At 42.5% G+C, this 21,407-nt stretch overlaps 1 protein-coding gene across 2 annotated transcripts in view; it reads right to left on the minus strand.

Moving 5' to 3' along the window:
- Positions 1-20,669, minus strand: part of PLS1 (plastin 1) — a 93,680-nt gene extending 73,011 nt beyond the window's left edge. For both annotated transcript variants that reach the window (XM_075200550.1, XM_075200547.1), the window contains exon 1: positions 20,556-20,669. The gene's annotated coding sequence lies outside the window, so the exon portion shown is untranslated. The remainder of the gene's footprint in view (positions 1-20,555) is intronic.
- Between the last annotated feature and the right edge of the window lie 738 nt (positions 20,670-21,407).

Genomic DNA, 21,407 nt, shown 5'->3' on the forward strand with positions numbered 1-21,407 from the left:
GCCATCTGGACCCAGTGCTGCTGAGTTTCTGAGGGTCTTAATAGTCGCTTTGACCTCTTTCAATGTAATCTCAGCATTTAGTATTGACAGTTGCGCTTCGGTGAGGCATGGAAGAAAACACGTTCAGAGGTATTCACATATTCGATTATGAAAAATGTCTGGGGGGTCTGCGGGCCAGGGGAGGTTATATAATGAGTTGTAATAGGTACGGAATCTATTTGCTATAGCCTGAGGATCGTATAAAAAATTGCTGTGTCTGGTCTCTAATGGCCACAATGCGATTGCGAGCACGTTTGTTCTGGAGCCTACGTGCCAGCAGCGTGTCAGCCTTGTCTCCTTTTTCATAGTAGCGATGTTGAAGCCACTGAGGTGTCTTAGCCACTTTTGCAGCAAGTAATTTGCCTAGCTGTCCTCTCAGGCCTAGTAGTTTGAAATAAGTTACACATTTAGGGTATCTTTGGTTTCGGATAGTAAGGGTTTGTATTTGACATTCTGAGTTGGTTACTTCCTGTTTGTTTAACTTTTTCTCATGCGAGGCAAGGCTGATCAAACAGCCTCTAATAGTTGCCTTATGAGCTTCCCATCTAATAGTGGGAGTGGTTTCATCTGGACTATTGTCTGATTGAAAATCAAGTAGGGCTTGTCTTATCGTACTGAGGTTTTCCTTCTTTAAAAACAGGTGGTCATTCAGTCTCCACCAGTATCATGGCATGAACGGTGGCAAGATGTCAAGTTGCAAAGTCATAGCCGAGTGGTCGGAACAAGTAACCGGTGCAATGGTAGCCGAGGCTCTGCATCGTCTGAGCATCTACAAAGAGCATATCTAACCTAGAGTATGTACCATGGTATCGAGTAGTGCGTATAAGCTCTTTTATTAGGGTATAGCACTCTCCACGTGTCATATAGATTAGCGTGGGTGAGTAGGGATTGCAATTTAGGGCCTTCTCGAATAGTACGACTGCTGCGTAATGTTGGTTGCAAACGGTCTAGTCGTGCGTTCAAAACTGTATTAAAATCGTCTCCTACTATTACTTTTCCCATCTTAGATTGTGAAAGTCTGGCAAAAAAGTGAGTGAAAAAGGTGTTTTGGGAGGTATTAGGAGCATATACCGTGGCTAAGGTAATAGGTGCGTGCGAGAGGGAACCCGTTAAAATAATGAATCGACCTTGGGGGTCCGCATGGGTTGTTTCAACTGTCAGCGGGAGAGTATGGTGAAGAAGAATAGCCGTACCTCTAACCTTCTTCAAGGAGGTTGAGTAGAATACCTGAGGGTTTTGTTTACAATGCAAATTTGGGTGGGTATGTTTGAAATGTGTTCCTTGGAGCATTACAACTTGCGGAGAGTGTCGTTTCAGATACTGAATCAATATTATGCGCATTTGTGGAGTATTGAGACCATTACCATTAATGGTCAGATTCAAAGTCATGGTTGATACCAGTGATATTCCGACCAAGGTCGGTTGAGATAGCATAATTGACGAAGTAAGACACCAGGTTGAGGCGGGAAAATCGAAAAGGGGGAGTGAGAGCTTAGGGGAGCAGTTAAGGGGAGGAAGACAGCTTGACTGGCAAGGCATGTCTTCCGGAAAATGAAACCAATACATCCTGTGTATGTGGGGAATGCAGGGGGTGGTTGTGTTGCAAATGGGGAACATTTGGGGGAGGGGAATCCTAGGTATTATGAACCAGTAAGTATATGTATATGCATTTTGAATAACATTAATATGGGAGAGAGAGACATTTGAGGGGAACAACTGGATATTTTAAAGAAACAGCAAATCAGATAAATATTTGTGTCCAACAATCAACATTAACTGTAAACTATTACATAATCAAAGCAGCATTCTCAGTTAAAGCACTCTCGGCTTAGGCGCTGCCAGGCCAATGCCTTATAAATAATCTAAAAGATCATTTGTATCATAATCCGGGGAGCAGCTCAGAAATTATTGAGCTATAAGTGATAGGCTGTCCCCAGACCATGAGGACGAGTTTTCCCATTAGCTTAGTACATACTGTAATCAATTGGATCAGACAATTGGCCAACCCATCTGAGACCTTAAAACTAAGGATCAGTAACGCTTATAATGCATTCTATAGGCAAATAAAGTTTACTTGTCTCCTGAGAAGTCCTCATATTTGAATACACTTATCCTTATCTAACAGGGCACGAGGGCGTCTCCCAATATAGTTTAACTAAAAACATGAGTAGCTTTTTCCCAATTGCCTCAAGCAATTTAAGAGAGTTTGAAATTAGTAATCAATATATATCAACATCAACTGTTGACTATTATGCTGCCACAACAGTATTCTCAACTAAGGCAAGCTCGGCCCAAGCATTGGGTTGGCTAACCAGTGACACTCCAGGTGTTTTGAAATGTAGTTTCACAACACCTGGAGTGTCACAGGTTAGCCAACACTGATCTAGGAGTTCATCTGCATCATAACCTGGGGAGCAGCTCAGAAATTACTATGAGCTATAGGTGATAGGTCATTCCCAAGGTCATGAGGCCAACTTTTTCTATTAACTTAGTACCTATTGTAATCAATAGGATCAAACAGTTAGCTAACCCATCTGAGACCTAAGACTAAGATTCAGCAACATTTAGATTGTACTCTATAAACCAATAAAGTTTTCACCAAATTATTGTCTATGCAACGACACTTGACCAAATATTTCTGGCGGGGCAGGTTCTACTGGCGCTACTTAAAAAACCTACAAACCATGGTAGTACAGGCTTGCCTGACCTCAAAGCCTATTGGGCAGCTCAACTTAGTTCAGAAGTGTCCTGTTATGGTCCTCCAGCCTCCCACTCATGGGCGGATATCGAAGTTGCTATGTCTCCCTGCCAAATCTGTCGGGTATATGGGGATTACCATCGGTCTCCCGGATGACCTTGATTAAATGCCTCCCTAGCTTAGTATTCACTACTCGGACCTAGGAGATCTGTAAACGTCACTTCTCTCTGTATCCCCAACCCCTATGTCCATCATGCCCCTGTGGCACAACCCCACTTTTCCTCCAGGCATGTTTCAATCCTTATCTAAGGCATGGTATCCACTTTGTTGGAGACCTTCTGGTCCGGGGGAAGCTCATATCCTATGATGCTCTCTGCTCTAAATTCCCTGATTTCCACCCGCCTATCAATACTTACAGGTTAGGCACCTTCTCCGCTCTCTCCTGCGGGGTGACACACCTTATCTCACCTCCCCATTTGAAACCCTCTGCCTTTCTTCCCCGCTGCGGCGGGGCATGATTTGTTCCCTGTACAACCTACTCTTGGAAAATATGCTGACAACTGTTAATACTCTTGAGAGGGAGTGGGAGAGGGACCTTGCCCCCCCCCCCCCTGGAGGAGGATTGCTGGGAGACCATCAGATAAAGTGTGGCCTTAAGCTCTATATCTACATTAATTAAAGAGAATGCATACAAGCTCTACTATCGATGGTATCTTACACCTGATAGGCTTGCACGGTTGTATCCATCTGCCTCCCCTACTTGCTGGAGGGAATGTGGCCATAGAGGAACTCTATTTCATATCTAGTGGTCATGCCTGGTCATCTCCTCCTTCTGGGATAGGGTTGCGGCTCTCCTCTCCTCCATTCTCCAATGCCCTATTAGGAAGGATCCGTGGTCCTTCCTCGTTTGTTACCCTATACCAGACCTCAATCCCCATGCAAAAATGGCTTCACATGTCTTAGCGGCTGCGAGGTGTCTGATAGCTAGATCATTGAAGCATACAGAACCCGCCCCACATCTCTTCTCTTAAGTCCTATATCTGATTCATTGCCAATATGGAGAAAACTACCTCCCACCTGCGAGATAAGGAAGACAATTTCCACCAAGTCTGGGCTCCCTGGCTATATCTGTAGTTCCCTTCGGGAAGCCTCTTCCCCAGGTGATGGCAGCATACACAACTGTGGGGTCCCTATTTCCCTGGCATGCAATAACTGATGACTAATACCCCCTCCCACCCTCTTAACTTATATTGCTATAGCTTGATTTAATTCCCTTGTATTATCGTTTACATGTTTTATTACAAATAGCACTCTTACTGTGAGATGTGACACTGGTTGGTCTCTTTGTTACCACTATTTTCTTTATGCTTGTTGTCACTTGTGTTTGTGTAATAAAATTTCCGAGTTTAAAAAAAAAAAACAAGACAGAGAAAGAAATATGAGGGCCTTTCTCACAAGCTTGCAATCATATCTTTAGAATAACAAAAAGCATTGACATTTTTATTCTTATATGGTGTTAATAAAAAAAAAAACGTAAGTTCACATGTGCAGAGAAGTTTAGAACAGTGTAAACTAAAACTCCCCTCACACCGTCACTTCCTTAGAGGTATTTGTTAAATGCAATTTTAACACAGACCATCCCCAGGCAGTCTATGCCATACCTGTTAGAATTGGTGGGTGGAGATGTGCTCCACCTCTTATATGGGTGGGCAGTGCCATGCAGTGTGATCATACATACTGCATTTGGATCCTGAATACACTTTTCGGATTGCTGCCTACCCTGACCACTGTTTTGGACCCGGATTACTATTTTTGGATCACTGCTTGCCCTGACCATGGCTTTGGTCCCTGACAACTATCAAGGGCTGCTGCCCACTCCGATTTCAGTATCAAACTTCATTTAATCCCTTGAAGCTGCATAAATACTAGAAACTTACCATCTTCTGGCCTGTGTGAGTACCTTTGTTTCTTGCACACTGTACATATATTTTGCTTGGTTTCTCCTATATGTCCAGAGCCAGTTTCATTCTCTGAATAATCCTCTATTACTCTGCGCTTAAGTCCTGGATACAACCAAGTACCAGTGAGCACCTGTGGCTCTAGGGGAAGGGGGCTGCTAAATGACCACCATTAGCTGAGTTTTAGAGGCTCAATCCAGATATCTGACTTCTACCCCAACTGCATTTGGGAGAGAAAAATAACGTTTCTAACATTCCAAGTCCCAACTTTGGAGAAACTATATGAACTTTTAAGTAAAGTTTAGTATTTTAACTCACATTAGGGAATGCTAATCTCTATGAAGTACAATATGACATTTACATTGATATTGAAGAAGTTCTTTCTCCATGGTGAGGGTAAGGTTTTCAAGTTGAGTCTGCCTGAAGACAACTATGACAATACTGAAAATAAGACATATTGTCACTTGTATAGTTTAAAACATATTTTGGTTACTATTTGGTTTAAATGGACTGAGTGCCTATATCTGACGACACGTCAGGGACCATGTAATGTGATTGGAAATATTACCTAATAAAGAGATTGCATGCAAGTCCATTGCAGCCAGGGCCTGATCAACCAATAGGCTGATCAGGCTGCAGCCTGGGGCGCTGGAGCCTGGGGGGCGCAACGTCGCAGAGAAAAAAAAACAATTCCCTGCCATTTTTTTTATTGAGGCATTGACGGGGCTGGAATCATCGGGACCGCCCCTTATCTAAAGCGGACGGCACGACTGTCACTAATACATGACAGGCAGTCTGGCAGCGATCGCTGCTAGCTGCCTGTCAGTGCGGCCGCGGGAGCTTCTTACTCTGGTCACGTGAGATCAGGACCTCCACACCTCACGTGACCACAGTAAGACAGCGATCGCTGCCAGACTGTCTGTCATGTATAGCGCTGGACGGCTGGAGAGAAGACTGCTGCGCCAGAACAGCAGGTAAGTCCTAATGTCTGGGGGCGGAGGGGCTGGTAACAATGGTAAAGGGGCAGATAACAATGCTAATGGGAGCAGATAGTTATAAAGGGGCGAGTGAAGAAGCTAATAGGGGCAGGTAAAGAAGCTAATAGGGGCAGGTGAAGACGCTAATATGGGCAGGTAAAGAAGCTAATAGGGGCAGGTGAAGAAGCTAATAGGGGCAGGTGAAGAAGCTAAAGGGGCAGGTGAAAAGGCTATAAGGGCAGGTGAAATGGCTAAAGGGGGCAGGTGAAGAAGCTAAAGGGGCAGTTGTCAATGCTAAAGGGACAGGTGACAAAGCTAAAGGGGCAGGTGAAGAGGTTAATGGGGGTATGTAACAATGCTAAAGGTGCAGGTGAAAAGGCTACAAGGGCAGGTGAAGAGGCTAAGGGGGCAGGTAAAGAAGCTAATAGGGGCAGGTGAAGAAGCTAAATTGGCAGGTGAAAAGGCTATAAGGGCAGGTGAAATGGCTAAAGGGGGCAGGTGAAGAAGCTAAAGGGGCAGTTGACAATGCTAAAGGGACAGGTGACAATGCTAAAGGGGCAGGTGAAGAGGTTAATGGGGTATGTAACAATGCTTAAGGAGCAGGTGAAAAGGCTACAAGGGCAGGTGAAGAGGCTAAGGTGGCAGGTGAAGAGGCTAATAGGGGCAGGTGAAGAAGCTAAAGGGGCAGGTGAAAAGGCTATAAGGGCAGGTGAAATGGCTAAAGGGGGCAGGTGAAGAAACTAAAGGGGCAGTTGACAATGCTAAAGGGACAGGTGACAATGCTAAAGGGGCAGGTGAAGAGGTTAATGGGGGTATGTAACAATGCTTAAGGAGCAGGTGAAAAGGCTACAAGGGCAGGTGAAGAGGCTAAGGGGGCAGGTGAAGAGGCTGAACGGGGCTGATGAAATGGTTGAGGGAACTATTTAAAAAAATTAGAGCAGCTTTGGGGGGGCATAAACTTTGTATTGTGTGGCGGTTATGAGGATGGTCTCTGTGGTTCTAGGGTCATTAGAAAAGCTAAATTTTAGTCAGGTGGGGCTGACAGAGGTTTATATTTGATTATAGCTCTTTGACAACAATTTTCATATATTTTATTGCCTACATATGCCTGTGCTATGGGGTAGTTTGACCTGGCCATAATGGACTGTTGTGTTTTGAAGCATAATCATTCAGGATTTGTTAACATTTAGCATTATAATACAATTGCTGCATATTTTCAGAAGCCAACTAGAAGACAACAAAGCTGCAAGAACAGGGAACAGAGAAGAGCAAGAACAGGTAAGAGAGAATGCACAATCTGTCTAAGTTTGAATGCTGGCGAATTCTAATTTTTGGGGGAGGGGGGACCCTTAATCGGGCCCTGATTGCAGCAGTACCTTGATACTATTTGTGTCTCCAGTTACCTATGAAATGCATATTTCAGCAATATCAACTGTGTTTTCTCTGCAAGGTCTGGTCACATAAGTACATTGGTATGCTGCAATGACTTTTGCCTGTTGCAAATATCAGTAGATATAATCACTCTGCTCATGCCCAGAAAAAGTATGCTCTTGATGCACACTCAGTCTAGCTGGTCTGCTTGAGGCAGCCTTGTGTGCCAGCTGAAGTTACCTGGTGTCTCAGTGACTTTGGAATCACTTAAACAAAACAATGGGAAAGATATAAATGTACCATTATTTTATATAAAAAAAAGATATATGTATGTTTTCAAATCAACTCAAATAGCAACATCCAGGGAGTTCACTGCACAGGGAGCCAATTGCTCTACCCTACCCTAAAGGGGCTATAGTCACCCTTTCCTGTGGACCACTGTTCCAGCCACTGAGCCACACCATTTAACTCCTCTGACAGCAGGCACGGACCAAGCTCAATATCCTTCTGCTTTTTGCAAGTCCACAAAGAAGCAAAGTCCACAGAGACTTTGATATTCAAACAGGCATAATCCTGGACCACAGGAGTCATATCCCATAATCAGCCTGTCCAAAGTAGGATATAACACATGTGCTGAATGGCCGGACTCCCTCTTTTAAACCCAGTAGGTATGGGCTCAGTGCAGCAGGCACACTGCCAAAAGTGGCTCCAGGAACAAAGAACACCCATTTGTTTGCCCATAAAAGATCATTCACTTAAGTCCATGTCCCATCCCTGAATGGGACATGGATTAACCAATGAGAGTCTATTTAGGCAAAAGTGGTTCCACAACTGATCAACTCTTCCAGGTCAACATAGATAACCGGTAGCAGAGAAAGTCTCACAAAGTACCGGAGGGGAGGTCAGGTGGCAAGTGTAGGAGTGGGGGTCACTGTGGCCAAACCTCCTGCTGTGCAATGCCATGATTCACTGCACCAAACAGTGAGGGTGGGGCCTAAAGGGAGGGATCAAAGTGTCGTACTAAAGTAATAAATTATGATCAGCAATGACACACTGTAGATAACATTTACATTTTATACAATGGAGAGAGATAGCATGGAGCAGTGATTTGTTACTAGGTTTAGTACAACACATTTTCCTCTGCTCTCAGTGTGGATAAAAACTCTGAGAAGACACTAGACAGCTGTAATGTGGGAAGCTGCAACAGTGATCAGTTTGTCTTTTTTTTGTAGGCTAAGGTTTCTCTTTCAGTGAGAGGATTTCAGTTTTCCTCTTGTGTGACACTCTCCCTTCTGCTTATGTGCACTATGACTACGCTACACATCTCAGATACTACCATCAGTCTCACTACACACTAGTAAAACACAGCAAAACCAATAATGGATATTGAGCTATTTTATATACAGTACTAACAAGATGGGGCATACTGTGGATTGGCATATGAAAGATGACTCGTGCAAGTCGTGCCAACATTGCTTTTGGATTGGGTTTGTGCAGGGCCGGATTAAGGGAATGGAGGCCCCTGGGCTAAGGGGGACTCCATTCCCCTGTGAGGGCCACCCCCCCGTGATCGGAGCTGCCCGCGCCCCCCCCAAGACCCCCCCCCCCCGTGATCGGAGCTGACCGCACCCTCCCCAACACCCCCCCCCCCCCCTGATCGGAGCTACCTGAGCTGCCCGCGCCCCCCCCCCCCCCCCCCCCCGGCACTTACCTCCTTCTCCGGCGCGCTGTACTCTCTTTACTGAGGAGATCTCGTGAGAGTGAGACTCACGAGATCTCCTCAGTAAGGAGACTACAGCGCGCCGGAGAAGTACTGCAGGGAAAGTGCTCGGCAGCACTGATCGGGCTGGGGGCGCCCCCGCCCCCGACCGATCAATACTGCTGCTGAGCACTTTCAAGGGCCCCCTGGATGCCATAGGCCCCTGGGCTGTAGCCCAGTTAGCCCTATGGTTAATTCGGCCCTGGGTTTGTGACATAAAGTGGGTGTGAGTAAACAGCTTTGTCCTGATTGGTGGGAAAGCTGGAAGGCAGAGCTATGGTGAAGGGGTTTGGAGAAGAGGGGAGGAGAGAGCGGTGCAGCCTAGTGTTTTTGAAGCGCTAGGCATGCCCCCAGGTTGTGGCCACGCTTCTTCAGGGCGTTACCCAATGGGCATACCCAATGCTGCCTACCCAAAGGTTGGGAGACATGGGTTAGACAAAAAGTTGTCCTTTACTAGTATTTAATCTATGTAATACTTCTTAGTTATGGACACAGACAACATAAGTAATGTAAAAAAAAAATCTGTAAACAAAAGACCAAAAACATAACATAAGATATGCACACAGTAAATAAAAAAGTCAGAATATGGCTACAAGTAGTTAAATTGTATAATCAAACTCAAAGCCTAAGGTCCACAGTAAGGGTAAAGTGCTACATACAAACAATGTCGCCAACAGGAATCAGATTCAAAGCAATTGTCTCACATAGCAAATCAGTCACCTAAAAGTTAGGAGTCAATCAATGGGAATGAAAATAAAAATGCATATAAGATTGTTTCTGTGTGAGTGTGTGAGACAATACTTTTATATAGAAAGCATTTCAGTAATAATATATGGTCTTATTTTTTCTTTTCAGCTGTAAACTCTACATGTCATAAACTGATCTTTATAAATATGATGACAGCATGGAATATGCATACCGAAACCAAGTTTATCTTATCTAAGCAAAATTATTTATTGCTATCTGCCCTGTAAAATAGCCTTGTAGTAGAGAATCTTCATGTAAATTCCTTAAATGATTAGAAATGTTATTGTATTACCATATGTCGAAACATACAGAGCTGCAAACATGTCTTGTAAATGTATCAGTTAATCCATTTCATGAAGGCTTTACAGTTAGTAAATTTAAGCAGGGAGTCTGTATTAATTATTGGAAGACTACTGAGTCACCTTCATTTGCAGTTTCAAATGAACCTGCCTGCTTGCCTGCTTTTCTTTCTAAAAAAATATATGGACCAAACAGGCTGCAAATACTGATGATTTCATAAACGTCTACAAAACGTGCCCTCATTTACATATCACCAAGAACCTCATTTTCTGTTATCAGTGTTCAGATTTCAATTCATGTATGTGAAACCCCTCTGGTACTGGTGTTGTGTGGGCACTTACGATGGGTATCCTGTTGTTGCCTTGTACCCCACTCGCTGTTGCCCTCTTTTTTTGCTGCAGTTATGGCGCTAGTGTGGCATCCGCAACCCAGGGGTGCTCTGCCGCTCCCAGCAAATGCTTAGACGGACATCTGATTTACTTTTATCCTTAGTATCTAGGACACAGCTGCACTCAGTGTTTGTGCAGCTCACATTATTTAGGTTCAAAAAAGAGAGCTCCGTGCACAACACTATGCCTATTTTGAACTTGGAGTGCTGTCTCTTAACAGTATACAGTGACTTCCCTTATATACACGTGACCCTGACATTGTCTTGTACATTGACCCTGAGCCTGTGCTGCCTGCCATGACCTCTGGTCTGTCTCAAGCTACAAATTAGTCTCATCCTTTGTCTTCAGGTATTGCTGTTGTCTGGCAGAAGCCACAACTTGTGGATGTCTCGCTGAAAAACCCATTACCTTCCTGCGGTAGTCTCATGACATCTCCCACAGCTTGTGACTTCCTCTCACAAGCACAGCAATCTCTTGAAACACTCTGTGCTGCTGTGAGCATTCTGAAGATCTGAGAGCATCCACCAGTATGAAAGTGAAGGTGAAAACATAGCAATATCCACATGTACAGCCACAGGACAAATGAGAAATCTAGTTTCCTTGCAATTTTTTGAACAACCATTCATTCACCCAACTAGGAAACCATGAGGGTCACTTCACCATGGCCCCAGCAATTCCTCATCCCAGTGTTAAAAAAAAAAACAACAAAAAAAAAAACATGGCTCTTGGAACACACCTGATTGGACAAGCCTCAGCTCATGCAAACAAGTGCACACTAACAATAAGCATAAAGTTCAAAATTCTCCACACACTGCAGAATGGTGAAGAGTTCAAACAGAGTTTACTGTGTGCGATCATCGCTGGAACTACAGGGACCAGGTGAATGGGCAGAATGGCTTCACTAGCAGGAGAGTGATCTCTAAAAACTGGAAACTGGAGTCTCCTTTAAACAGTGGCATTGTTGAAGCTAAACTGACTGACATTAATCTGACTGACATTAAAGTCACAGCATTAAGGGCCACTGTACAGGCCTGCTAGATTCTCTCACTCTAAACTAGAAACAAGGAAGCTGCAGCACAGAAGTCTCCCATCTGGCTGGGATGAGTTGTATGGCCAGGCAAATGACCATCCACTGCTGGTTGTCCCATGGCATGACCAGGGCCTGATCAACCACTAGGCTAATCCGGCTGCAGCCTGGGGTGCTGGGTCCCAGTGGGGTGCGACGATCAAGGTCATTGGTGTTCAGTGGTCAGCAACAGGCAGCCAATCACTAGGCTGCCTGTTGCTATATGGGCACCCACAACACTGTGCAGCAGACAGGAAGCAGGACATCTTCACTTCCTGTCTGCTGATCTGAGTAGAGGAGCGCCGCTGGCCAGCACTAATAAAGGTAAGTGACGGGGCTGCCAGGAGGGGAGGAGATCTGGCATACAAATCTATAGGGAGGCAGGGGGGGGGATCTGCCATACAAATCTATAGGGAGGGAGGGGGGGATCTGCCATACAAATCTATAGGAAGGGAGAGGGGGGTGCTGCTATACAAATCTATAGGGAGTTGAGGAAAATGGCTGCAGGGGGGGTTTGAGGAAAATGGCTGCAGGGGGTGGGGTGAGAAAAATGGCTACGAGGGGAATGGGTGCAGTGTGGGAGGTAATGACAATGGCTGCAGGGGGCAATTGCTGTAGGATGGAGTAAGGAAAATGGCTGCAGGGGGAGCAATGGCTATGGGAGGTGGTAAGGAAAATGGCTGCAGGGGGAGCAATGGCTACGGGAGGTGGTAAGGAAAATGGCTGCAGGGGGAGCAATGGCTACGGGAGGTGGTAAGGAAAATGGCTGCAGGGGGAGCAATGGCTGCAGGAGGTGGTAAGGAAAATGGCTGCAGGGGGAGCAATGGCTACGGGAGGTGGTAAGGAAAATGGCTGCAGGGGTGGGTTGAGGGAAATGGCTGCAGGGGGAGCAATGGCTGCAGAGAGGGTAGTGAAAATGGCTGCAGGGGTTATTTAAAAAATAGAGCAGCTTTGAGGGCATAATCTCATGATTGTCTGGTGGTTACATGGATGCTCTCTGTGGTCTTAGCAATCACTAGAAAACTAAATATTAGTGAGATGGGGCTGGTAGAGGTTTGTATTTGATTGACCACAAATATTCAGATATTGCTTATATATGCCTGTACAATGTGGTACTTTTAGCAGGACATAATGGTGGGCTTTGTTTTAACTAAAGGGCCTAATCATTCAGGGTTTGTTAATATTTTGCATTATAATACATTTTTGCATTTGCAAAACAGGACCCCAACTTTCCAGAAGCCAGCAGGAGGATAACAAAACTGCAAGAAAGAAGAGCAAGAACAGGTAAGAGACAATGGCACAATCTGTCTAAATATGAATGCTGGAGAATACACCTGAACATTCATATTCAGGAGTATTCCTATACTCCTATATACTCGGGGGGGCACTGCAGCCATATTAAGGCGGCCAGAACCCTTAATCATACCCTGGGCATGACCAATGTGGGCACTTCATTGGTAAGTGCAGGATTTTTACACTTTAGCCATCCACCAAATATAAGATTTTTTTTTATGTATATACATTCTGTACAATTCTACACTCAATATACTGTATATAGAGCATTGGGATCATTTACCATTAATATACAAAAATGCATACCTGCAATAACTCTTTGCAAACACTGATCTACTGCAAATCAACTTTTGCATATGCGCACTATGTTGGTAAAAGACCCTCATTTTATATATATATATATATATATATATATATATATATATATATATATATAGACACAGTCATGGCCAAAAGTTTTCAGAATGACACAAGTATGGGTTTTCATAAAGTTTGCTGCTTCAGTGTTTTTAGACCTTTTTGTCAGATGTTGCTATGGTATGCTGAAGTAAAATATCAAGGATTTCATAAGTGTCTAAGGATTTTATTGACAATTACATTAAGTTTATGCAAAGAGTCAATATTTGCAGTGTTGACCCTTCTTTTTGAAGACCTCTGCAATTCGCCCTGGCATGCTGTCAATCAACTTCTGGGCCACATACTGACTCATGGATGCCCATTCTTGCCTCAGTGCTTGGAGTTTGTCAGAATTTGTGGGTTTATGCTTGTCCAACCATCTCTTGAGGATTGACCACAAGTTCTCAATGGGATTAAGGTCTGGGGAGTTTCCAGGCCATGGACCAAAACGTTCGATGTTTTGATCCCCGAGCCACTTAGTTATCACTTTTGCCTTATGGCAAGGTGCTCCATCATGCTGGAAAAGGTATTATTCATCACCAAACTGTTCTTGAATGGTTAGGAGAAGTTGCTCTTGGAGGATGTTTTGGTACCATTCCTTAATCTCGACTGTGTCCTTACGCAAAATTGTGAGTAAGCCCACTCCATTGGATGAGAAGCAGCCCCACATATGAATGGTCTCAGGATGCTTTACTGTTGGCATGACACATGACTGATGGTAGCGCTCACCTTTCCTTCTCCAGACAAGTGTTTTTTCCAGATGCCTCAAACAATCTGAAAGAGGATTCGCCAGAGAAAATGCCTTTACCCCAGTCCTCAGCAGTCCAATCCCTGTACTTTTTGCAGAATATCAGTCTGTCCAATGTTTTTTCTGGAGAGAAGTGGCTTATTTGCTGGCCTTCTTGACACCAGGCCATCCTCCAAAAGTCTTCGCCTCACTGTACGTGTAGATGCACTCATACCTGCCTGCTGCCATTCCTGAGCAAGCTTTGCACTAGTGGTGCCCCAATCCGCAGCTGAATCAACTTTAGGAGACGGCCCTGGTGCTTGTGGATGTTCTTGGGCACCCTTAAGCCTGCTTCACAACTATTGAACCTCTCTCCTTGAAGTTCTTTATGATACGATAAATGGTTGATTTAGGTGCAATCTTACTAGCAGCAATATCCTTGCTTGTGAAGCCCTTTATGTGCAAAGCAATGATTACTGTACATGTTTCCTTGCAGCTAGCAATGGATAACAGAGGAAGAACAACGATTTCAAGACCCACCCTCCTTTTAAAGTTTCCAGTATGCTATTCTAACTCAATCAGCATGACAGAGTTATCTCCAGCCTTGTCCTCATCAAAATTCTCACCTGTGTTAACAAGAGAATCACTGACTTGATGTCAGCTGGTCCTTTTATGGCAGGGCTGAAATGCAGTGGAAATGTTGTTTTTGGGATAAAGTTCATTGTCATAGCAAAGAGGGACTAAAAAATTAGTTGCATCTCATTTGATCACTCTTCATGACATTCTGGAGTATATGCAAATTGCCATCATAAAAACAGAGGCAGCAGACTTTGTGAAAAATAATATTTGTGTGATTCTCAAAGCCTTTGGCTATGACTGTATATTCTTCTCTATTAAAGCCAACAGATTAGACTTCCTCCCATGACACAGAGCCTGTGTTAGAAATGGCCCTTCTATGCACCCCTCCTCTCCAGGAGAGTAATACAAATGAAGTGTGAGTCCAAGCTTCACAATGCATTACAGTTTGTCCCAGCACTTTCTACTGTAAGCACAAATATAGCTATCACTATCTAAAAAGGCTGCATATCTGTTTGCCAAAGGAGGCATCACTAACTCACATAACAAACAGACTGGGGTTCTATCCACCAAACTGCCCTCTTTCCAGGTGTGGTCATGATATAATATATATATATATATATATATATATATATATATATATATATATATATATATATATATATAAATGTATATATATATATATATATATATATATATATATATATATATATATATAAATTATAATTGTATATTTAGTATACTATTGGAAACAATTGACTGTCAGTTTGGCAGGCAAATAGAGGGGTTAGGGATGCAAACATGCTAACACAACAATGATCCCTCTGACAAGTATCACCCATCCTGCCTCCTCAGCTGAATGTGGAGTACATGCACCACCATCTGGACTGATGCAAAGCAGACTGTCTGAAAGAGATCAAGTATAGACTATACAGCACATTGTATGGATTGCTTCCCCTGCTGGAGACATAAGAGCATGTATTATTAACTAAGATGTTTCAATGTCCATAACAACAAGCAAAATGTCACTGTAAGTATTCAGGAGTATAAATATACAAGCCCAATAGGTAAAATCCCATAACCAGTAGAACTGCAGCATAGGTCCCAATTTAACTGAGACTGTGGGGATTATTCATCAAGAATTTTTGCTTTTTAAATCAACACTTTTCAGTGATTTTTCCTGGCAAAACCTGACATTTGTATGCTACGCGCTTAGTGTGCAACAAGTATGCTTATTATTTTTATTCATTCAACTTGTGTCTTTTTGTCTGATGGAATATTGTTTAGTGTTGCTAGTTCTCAGACGTTTCTCATAGTTCTAGGGGATCAGTAACTCTATGAGTATATGACCATCCCTTCACTTGAAATGAGAAACATTTGTCAGTACTGTGAAAATCACTAGGGATATCATAATATTCTTGCACCTGGGCTCACGTTCCCTAGTTACATAAATGATCAGAAGCATGCATACAACATATTACTTCAGAGGAGCTGATGCCTTTAAGAGAAATGCCCTGCTGGTAAGATAGTTTTTTTTCAATACAAAGGAGGGAGCCATTTTGTGGGCAAAACAAAGATTCATGAAAATGTTGCCTATCAATTTGAGGCAGCAGACACACAGAGATGTTACTATTCACAGGGAATAGAACAAGCCATTTGTAACACCACACACACACTCAGGTGAACCAAAATCTCTGAAATCCATTTCGGCCATATCAGTGCCAGTACTGCAGACACACTTTACATTTGAGAAGCGCCATGACCACAGTACTGGATTATATTTATCTATCTATACACATATGTGTGTGTTTATATAAAAAGGCAGAGACAGTCGTAGCCCAGATGAAGAATGGGTTTCCGGTCTGAAATGTCAGCCATATGATTGTTGTCCATTTGTACTATTGCAAGTAAAAAGAATATAGCACCTTATTTTACCCCCCCCCCCCTACTTGGTTATATATATAGTGTATGCAGTGGTCAAAGTATGCTGGTATACAACCGTATAACATACCAGCACTTCCCACTGCACAGTCTAACTCACCACTTGGTGATCACTTGTCACAATCAAATTTGTCTCCAATGCAGAAGTCATAGTGGTTGAGCTATTTACATAGGTTTCATTGCATTTTGGTCTAGTGAAAAATGGTTGCCACTTGTATAACTTAGTCATAATTGCCAACTCTCCCGGAAAGATCTAGGAGACTCACGAAATTCTGTGAGTTCTCCCAGACTCCAAGGAGAGCAGGGCAACCTCACGCTTGCTGCCACTTCCTTAGTGAAATCTGTGGGGGGAGTGGGCCTTAGTGACGCGATTCAAAGTGATTTGCATCATCCTGCCGGGGTCTAATGACGCAGCTTGTCTGGTCACGCCCCTAGGACAGGGCAGTGAAATATCCCTTCCTGGAGGGGACATCTCAAATGTAGGCAAGTATGAACTTAGTCAATAATAGGCAAGTATGAACTTAGTCAATAATAGAGACACACTGTAAAATAACAGTTAATTCACCTAAAGTTGATGTCCTGGCAAAACTTTATTTACAAACTTCCCCACCGCTGAATGAACAAAGCATGAATTCTCCTATTCATTTCATCATTACACAACACCATTCTCAACATATATCCCAGGACACAGGCAGGCCTATGTGTCTGTGTGTTCCATGTAAGTATATATGCAATAGGTCAGGTGCAAGTGTTGTATCCACTGCATACTTGCCTACTTTCAGTAGGCGACGTCCGGGAGAGGGGCGTGACTAATGGGCAGGAGGGGGCGGGGTGCCTCGAATCGCGACATTTTGGCCCCGCCCCCACAAGTAATATGATGTTTTGTTGCGGGGGGCGGGGCCAAAATGACGCGATTCTCTGTGAATCGTGTTATTTTAACAAGGGAATTCCGGTATGCGGGAGAAATACCAGATCTCGCGGGAGCCCAGGAGACTGACCCGAATTTCGGGAGTCTCCCGGAAAGTCCGGGAGAGTTGGCAAGTATGATCCACTGTCTGTTGTAACAAAAATGTCCGAATACATATATATATATATATATATATATATATATATATATATATATATATATATAGGGCCTGAGTCATTAAGGAAGGTAAGGCAAATTAGTTTATTATTTTGCACATAAGTTAAATACTGGCTGTTTTTTCCATTCTAGCATACAAATACTTGATAGTTTTATTTTTATACTGAAATTTAAGGTTGACCTAGGACACTATAAATCTGTCCCCACATTTTAAATTGACCTCTCCCTCCAATGCAACATGGTTTACCCAGGTGCAAAGTTACTCCTTTTTAATGCTTTGCTCTTCTTAATGACTCAGGGCCATAATGCCTTTGTGACAAGTATTTTGCTGATTTCTTACAGAACCAGAGTCCCTAGTCACAGATCACAGAGTTAGAAAGCAGCATAAGACTTTTCAGAAAATACTTCATCAATCTATGGTTTAATTGGAGTTTTGAAGGTGGGTGAATTGTATTTTGGCAATAGGCAAGTGTAGGAGGTTGATTCTTTACTATATATCTAACTCTATATTTATGTATTCAGCTATCTGTGTTCAAAACAGACAGTTGATGTAACACTTTACTCTGAATTATTTTTCTGTTTTATTCTAATTACACCTTTATTATCTTTTCTGACCTTATGTACTTACTTGAATTTTGTTTTGGGGTGAGATATTCCCCAATATATAGGTCAATTGGCAGCACATAAGGATACTTTTATTTCTCCATTGACAAAGCTCTGACCCCCAAAACATTTGAAATGTCCCATGTATGTGTTAGTCTCTCTGTCTGTGTCTCATATTTGCTAGTGTGACTTGGGAGAGGTAGGGACACAGAGCCCGAATTTAAGATGCTTTTTTAGCACTATTTAGTAGAATACGAGTTATTAAGTGCTATCACTTAATATTTCTTTGTACATAATTATTGTTAAAAAACATTAAAATTGGGGCTTAAATTAATTTAAGCGCATACAATTCCTTAAAGCTTGGGCTAGTCAGGCCCCAGCTAATCAATTACACTTACCGTACTGCCACTTCCTAATTTTCCCTTTGACCACTGAGTGTATGTATATATATATATATATATATATATATATATATATATAAATATATATAATATATAGTTGTCAAAGTGGAAATTTAGAAGTGGTGGTATGGATAATATAAGTGAATGGAATGGAATTTGATAATTTTACAATGGAAGCTTTAGGAGAAGTGGCAGCATTGCATTCCACCGGCATACCAGCACACTTCTTTTTTAATCCCTGTACAGTGGTTAGTACGTACCAAAAGTGGTCCAAGGAAGGCCAGCTGGTGAACCGGTGATGGGTGCCCAGGGCTCAGTGATGCATGTGGGGGGTGAAGGCTAGCCATCTGGTTCAATCCGACAGAAGATCTACTGTAGCACAAATTGCTGAAAAAAATAATATTGGCTATGATGGAAAGGTGTCAGAACACACAGTGCATCACAGCTGGCTGCATAGCCACAGCCCATGCTGACCCCTGTCCACCGCCAAAAGCGCCTATAATGGGCACCTGAGCGCCAGAACTGGACCATGAAGCAATGGAAGAAGGTGACCTCGGCTGATGAATTACATTTTCTTTGAAATCATGTACAGCCAGTGCATGTGTATCGTTTACCCGGGGAAGAGATGGCACCAAGATGCATTATGGAAAGAAGGCAAGCTGACGGAGGCAGTGCGATGCTCTGGCCAATGTTCTGCTGTGAAACCTTGGGTTTTGGCAGTCATGTGGATGTTACTTTGACACGTACCAACTACCTAAACATTATTGCAGACCAAGTACACCACTTCATGGCAATGGTATTCCCTGACGGCAGTGGCTTCTTTCAGCAGGATAATGTGTCCTGCTACACTGCAAAAATTGATCAGGAATAGTTTGAGGAACATGACAAAGAGTTCAATGTGTTAACTTGGCCTCCAGATTCCCCAGATTGAGCCTCTGTAGGATGTGCTAGAAAAACAAGTCCGAGCCATGAAGGTCCCACCTTGCAACTTACAGGACTTAAAGGATCTGCTGATAACGTGTGGGTACCAGATACCACAGGACACCTTCAGATGTCTTGTGGAGTCCATGCTTCGACAGGTCAGAGCTGTTTTGGCACCATAAGGGGGACCTACACAATATTATGCAGATGGTTTTAATGTTATGGTTGATCAGTGTATATTTGTCCACCAAATCTATAAAATCACAGTGATTATTTCCAATAATTCAGACTCCTAAATTAATAGGGTAAGAGTGAATAGTTTACTATACTAGTTTTACCTTATTTGGAATATAAAGGAGAGAATGAGGTGCATTATATGGCCTGGCAAAGCTAATGGTCATATTGCTGTCCCTGGTTTACATTTTAAAGTTATGGGAGACCTATCATTGGCCTTAATGTACCCAAATTTTAAAAGAATTCAACATAGCACCAGCAAATTCCAGTGCATCATTTATGAGGCGATTTTGTAACCTGATAATGTTTTGACAGTACTATTATTGTATGTCCTACAAAATGCTAATACAAATATCATACAGTTTATTTTATGTAAATGTCCAGGCATATTTTACTTATATTTGCAAATATTACAAAAATGATCTTTGGAACAACTGATATTACTCTATAATGTACATTCAAAATGGATTCACATAGAAAAAAAAGTCTTCTGTAATTTTTTTAGACAACTGTCGATACTTTTCACAATATAAAGTAAGCAATTTAGTATTTGATCACATTCACACTTATTCATTGACATTTATTTGAAGTCAGTAATTAGGTAAAAATTAAACTGGTCCTGATGTTCGCTTTATTGCTAGCTGGTGCTATATTTAAGGAGTGAGTAAGGAGGCTGATTACACTAAAATAAGAGCCATAACATTTTCAAAGCAACTGATCACTTTTGTAATAGCTCCTATGAAGAACACTGAAATCCCTGCATCACTGTGACATCAATATTGCTAACTCTCAAAAATGTCCGTTTAAATATAAGGCTTTCAAAACATAAAAAATAGAATGTTCACCTGCCTGCTGATAACATACAAAGTACTTATTTGTTATCTTTGATAACATTGTGTTATACTGTATTGAATTGCCTGTATAGTCAATGTCTACTTCCCCAATGAAACTGCTCCTCGATGTGCTGAGTCTTTATAAATAAATTATTTATATCCTATAACCATTTGCATATAGCCATCTGGAGACCAGTCTTTAACACATAAATATATATAAATATAAAGTTTACTGTACTTACTTGTATATCCTGCAAATTCTTCATGGGGCAGAGACTATTAGCGATGATGTTAAATGTTAAACTTGCAGCTTCTCTACTCGTGTACCTATCTCTCTATATTATCTGCAGTCAGCAAGCAACATGCTACCTGACAGGCACTCCCACGGTCCAATCATATTGAAGGAATGAGACAGAGAGGCGGGGCCAGTCAAGCACTGTTTCACATGATTGGCAGCCATCTAGTCTCGGGTTCCACTGACGTTCTTTAAATGTACTAGTCGCCATGGTGATTTGTAGACGCTGTGGAAGGGTTTTACAGCTCAATGCAAGCTGTGCAGTAGACTGCAAGGCTAATATAATACATAATATACTGTATTTTAAGCACGTTTACAAATATGTTCAATGACAGATATGGAACTTGTATTCAATTGTATTTTTGAGTTTAGCATTAGATTGAATTATAGTAAGAACATAACGTGTTATTTATGAACAGTGCATTTAAGTGCAAATTTGCAGTAAAACATGACAATAATTCAAACATTTAGTTTTATTGACTAACTTTCTCGGGACAGATTAAAGATAATACTTGATTGGTTGTTAAGCTGGTGCGCTTATCGGGCAGATCATACGATCAATTATCGTTTGGTCAGATAATTGCAACAGAGGCCAATGACAACAGCTTCCCACAGTCATGTTTTTTCGTACCAAAGCACATCGTATCGTTTGGTTTGACTCTCTACACTTTCTAAAAATCACAATCAACGATAGGCAGGGCCGGACTGGGGCTAAAAAATCAGCCCTGGCATTTAAAGTATACAGGCCCACCTCAGCAGCGGCGGATCGGGGGGGGGGGGCCCTGGCCGGGGCTTACTG

Source organism: Mixophyes fleayi, chromosome 3 (genome assembly GCF_038048845.1).
Source record: "Mixophyes fleayi isolate aMixFle1 chromosome 3, aMixFle1.hap1, whole genome shotgun sequence".
Classification (NCBI taxonomy): domain Eukaryota; kingdom Metazoa; phylum Chordata; class Amphibia; order Anura; family Limnodynastidae; genus Mixophyes; species Mixophyes fleayi.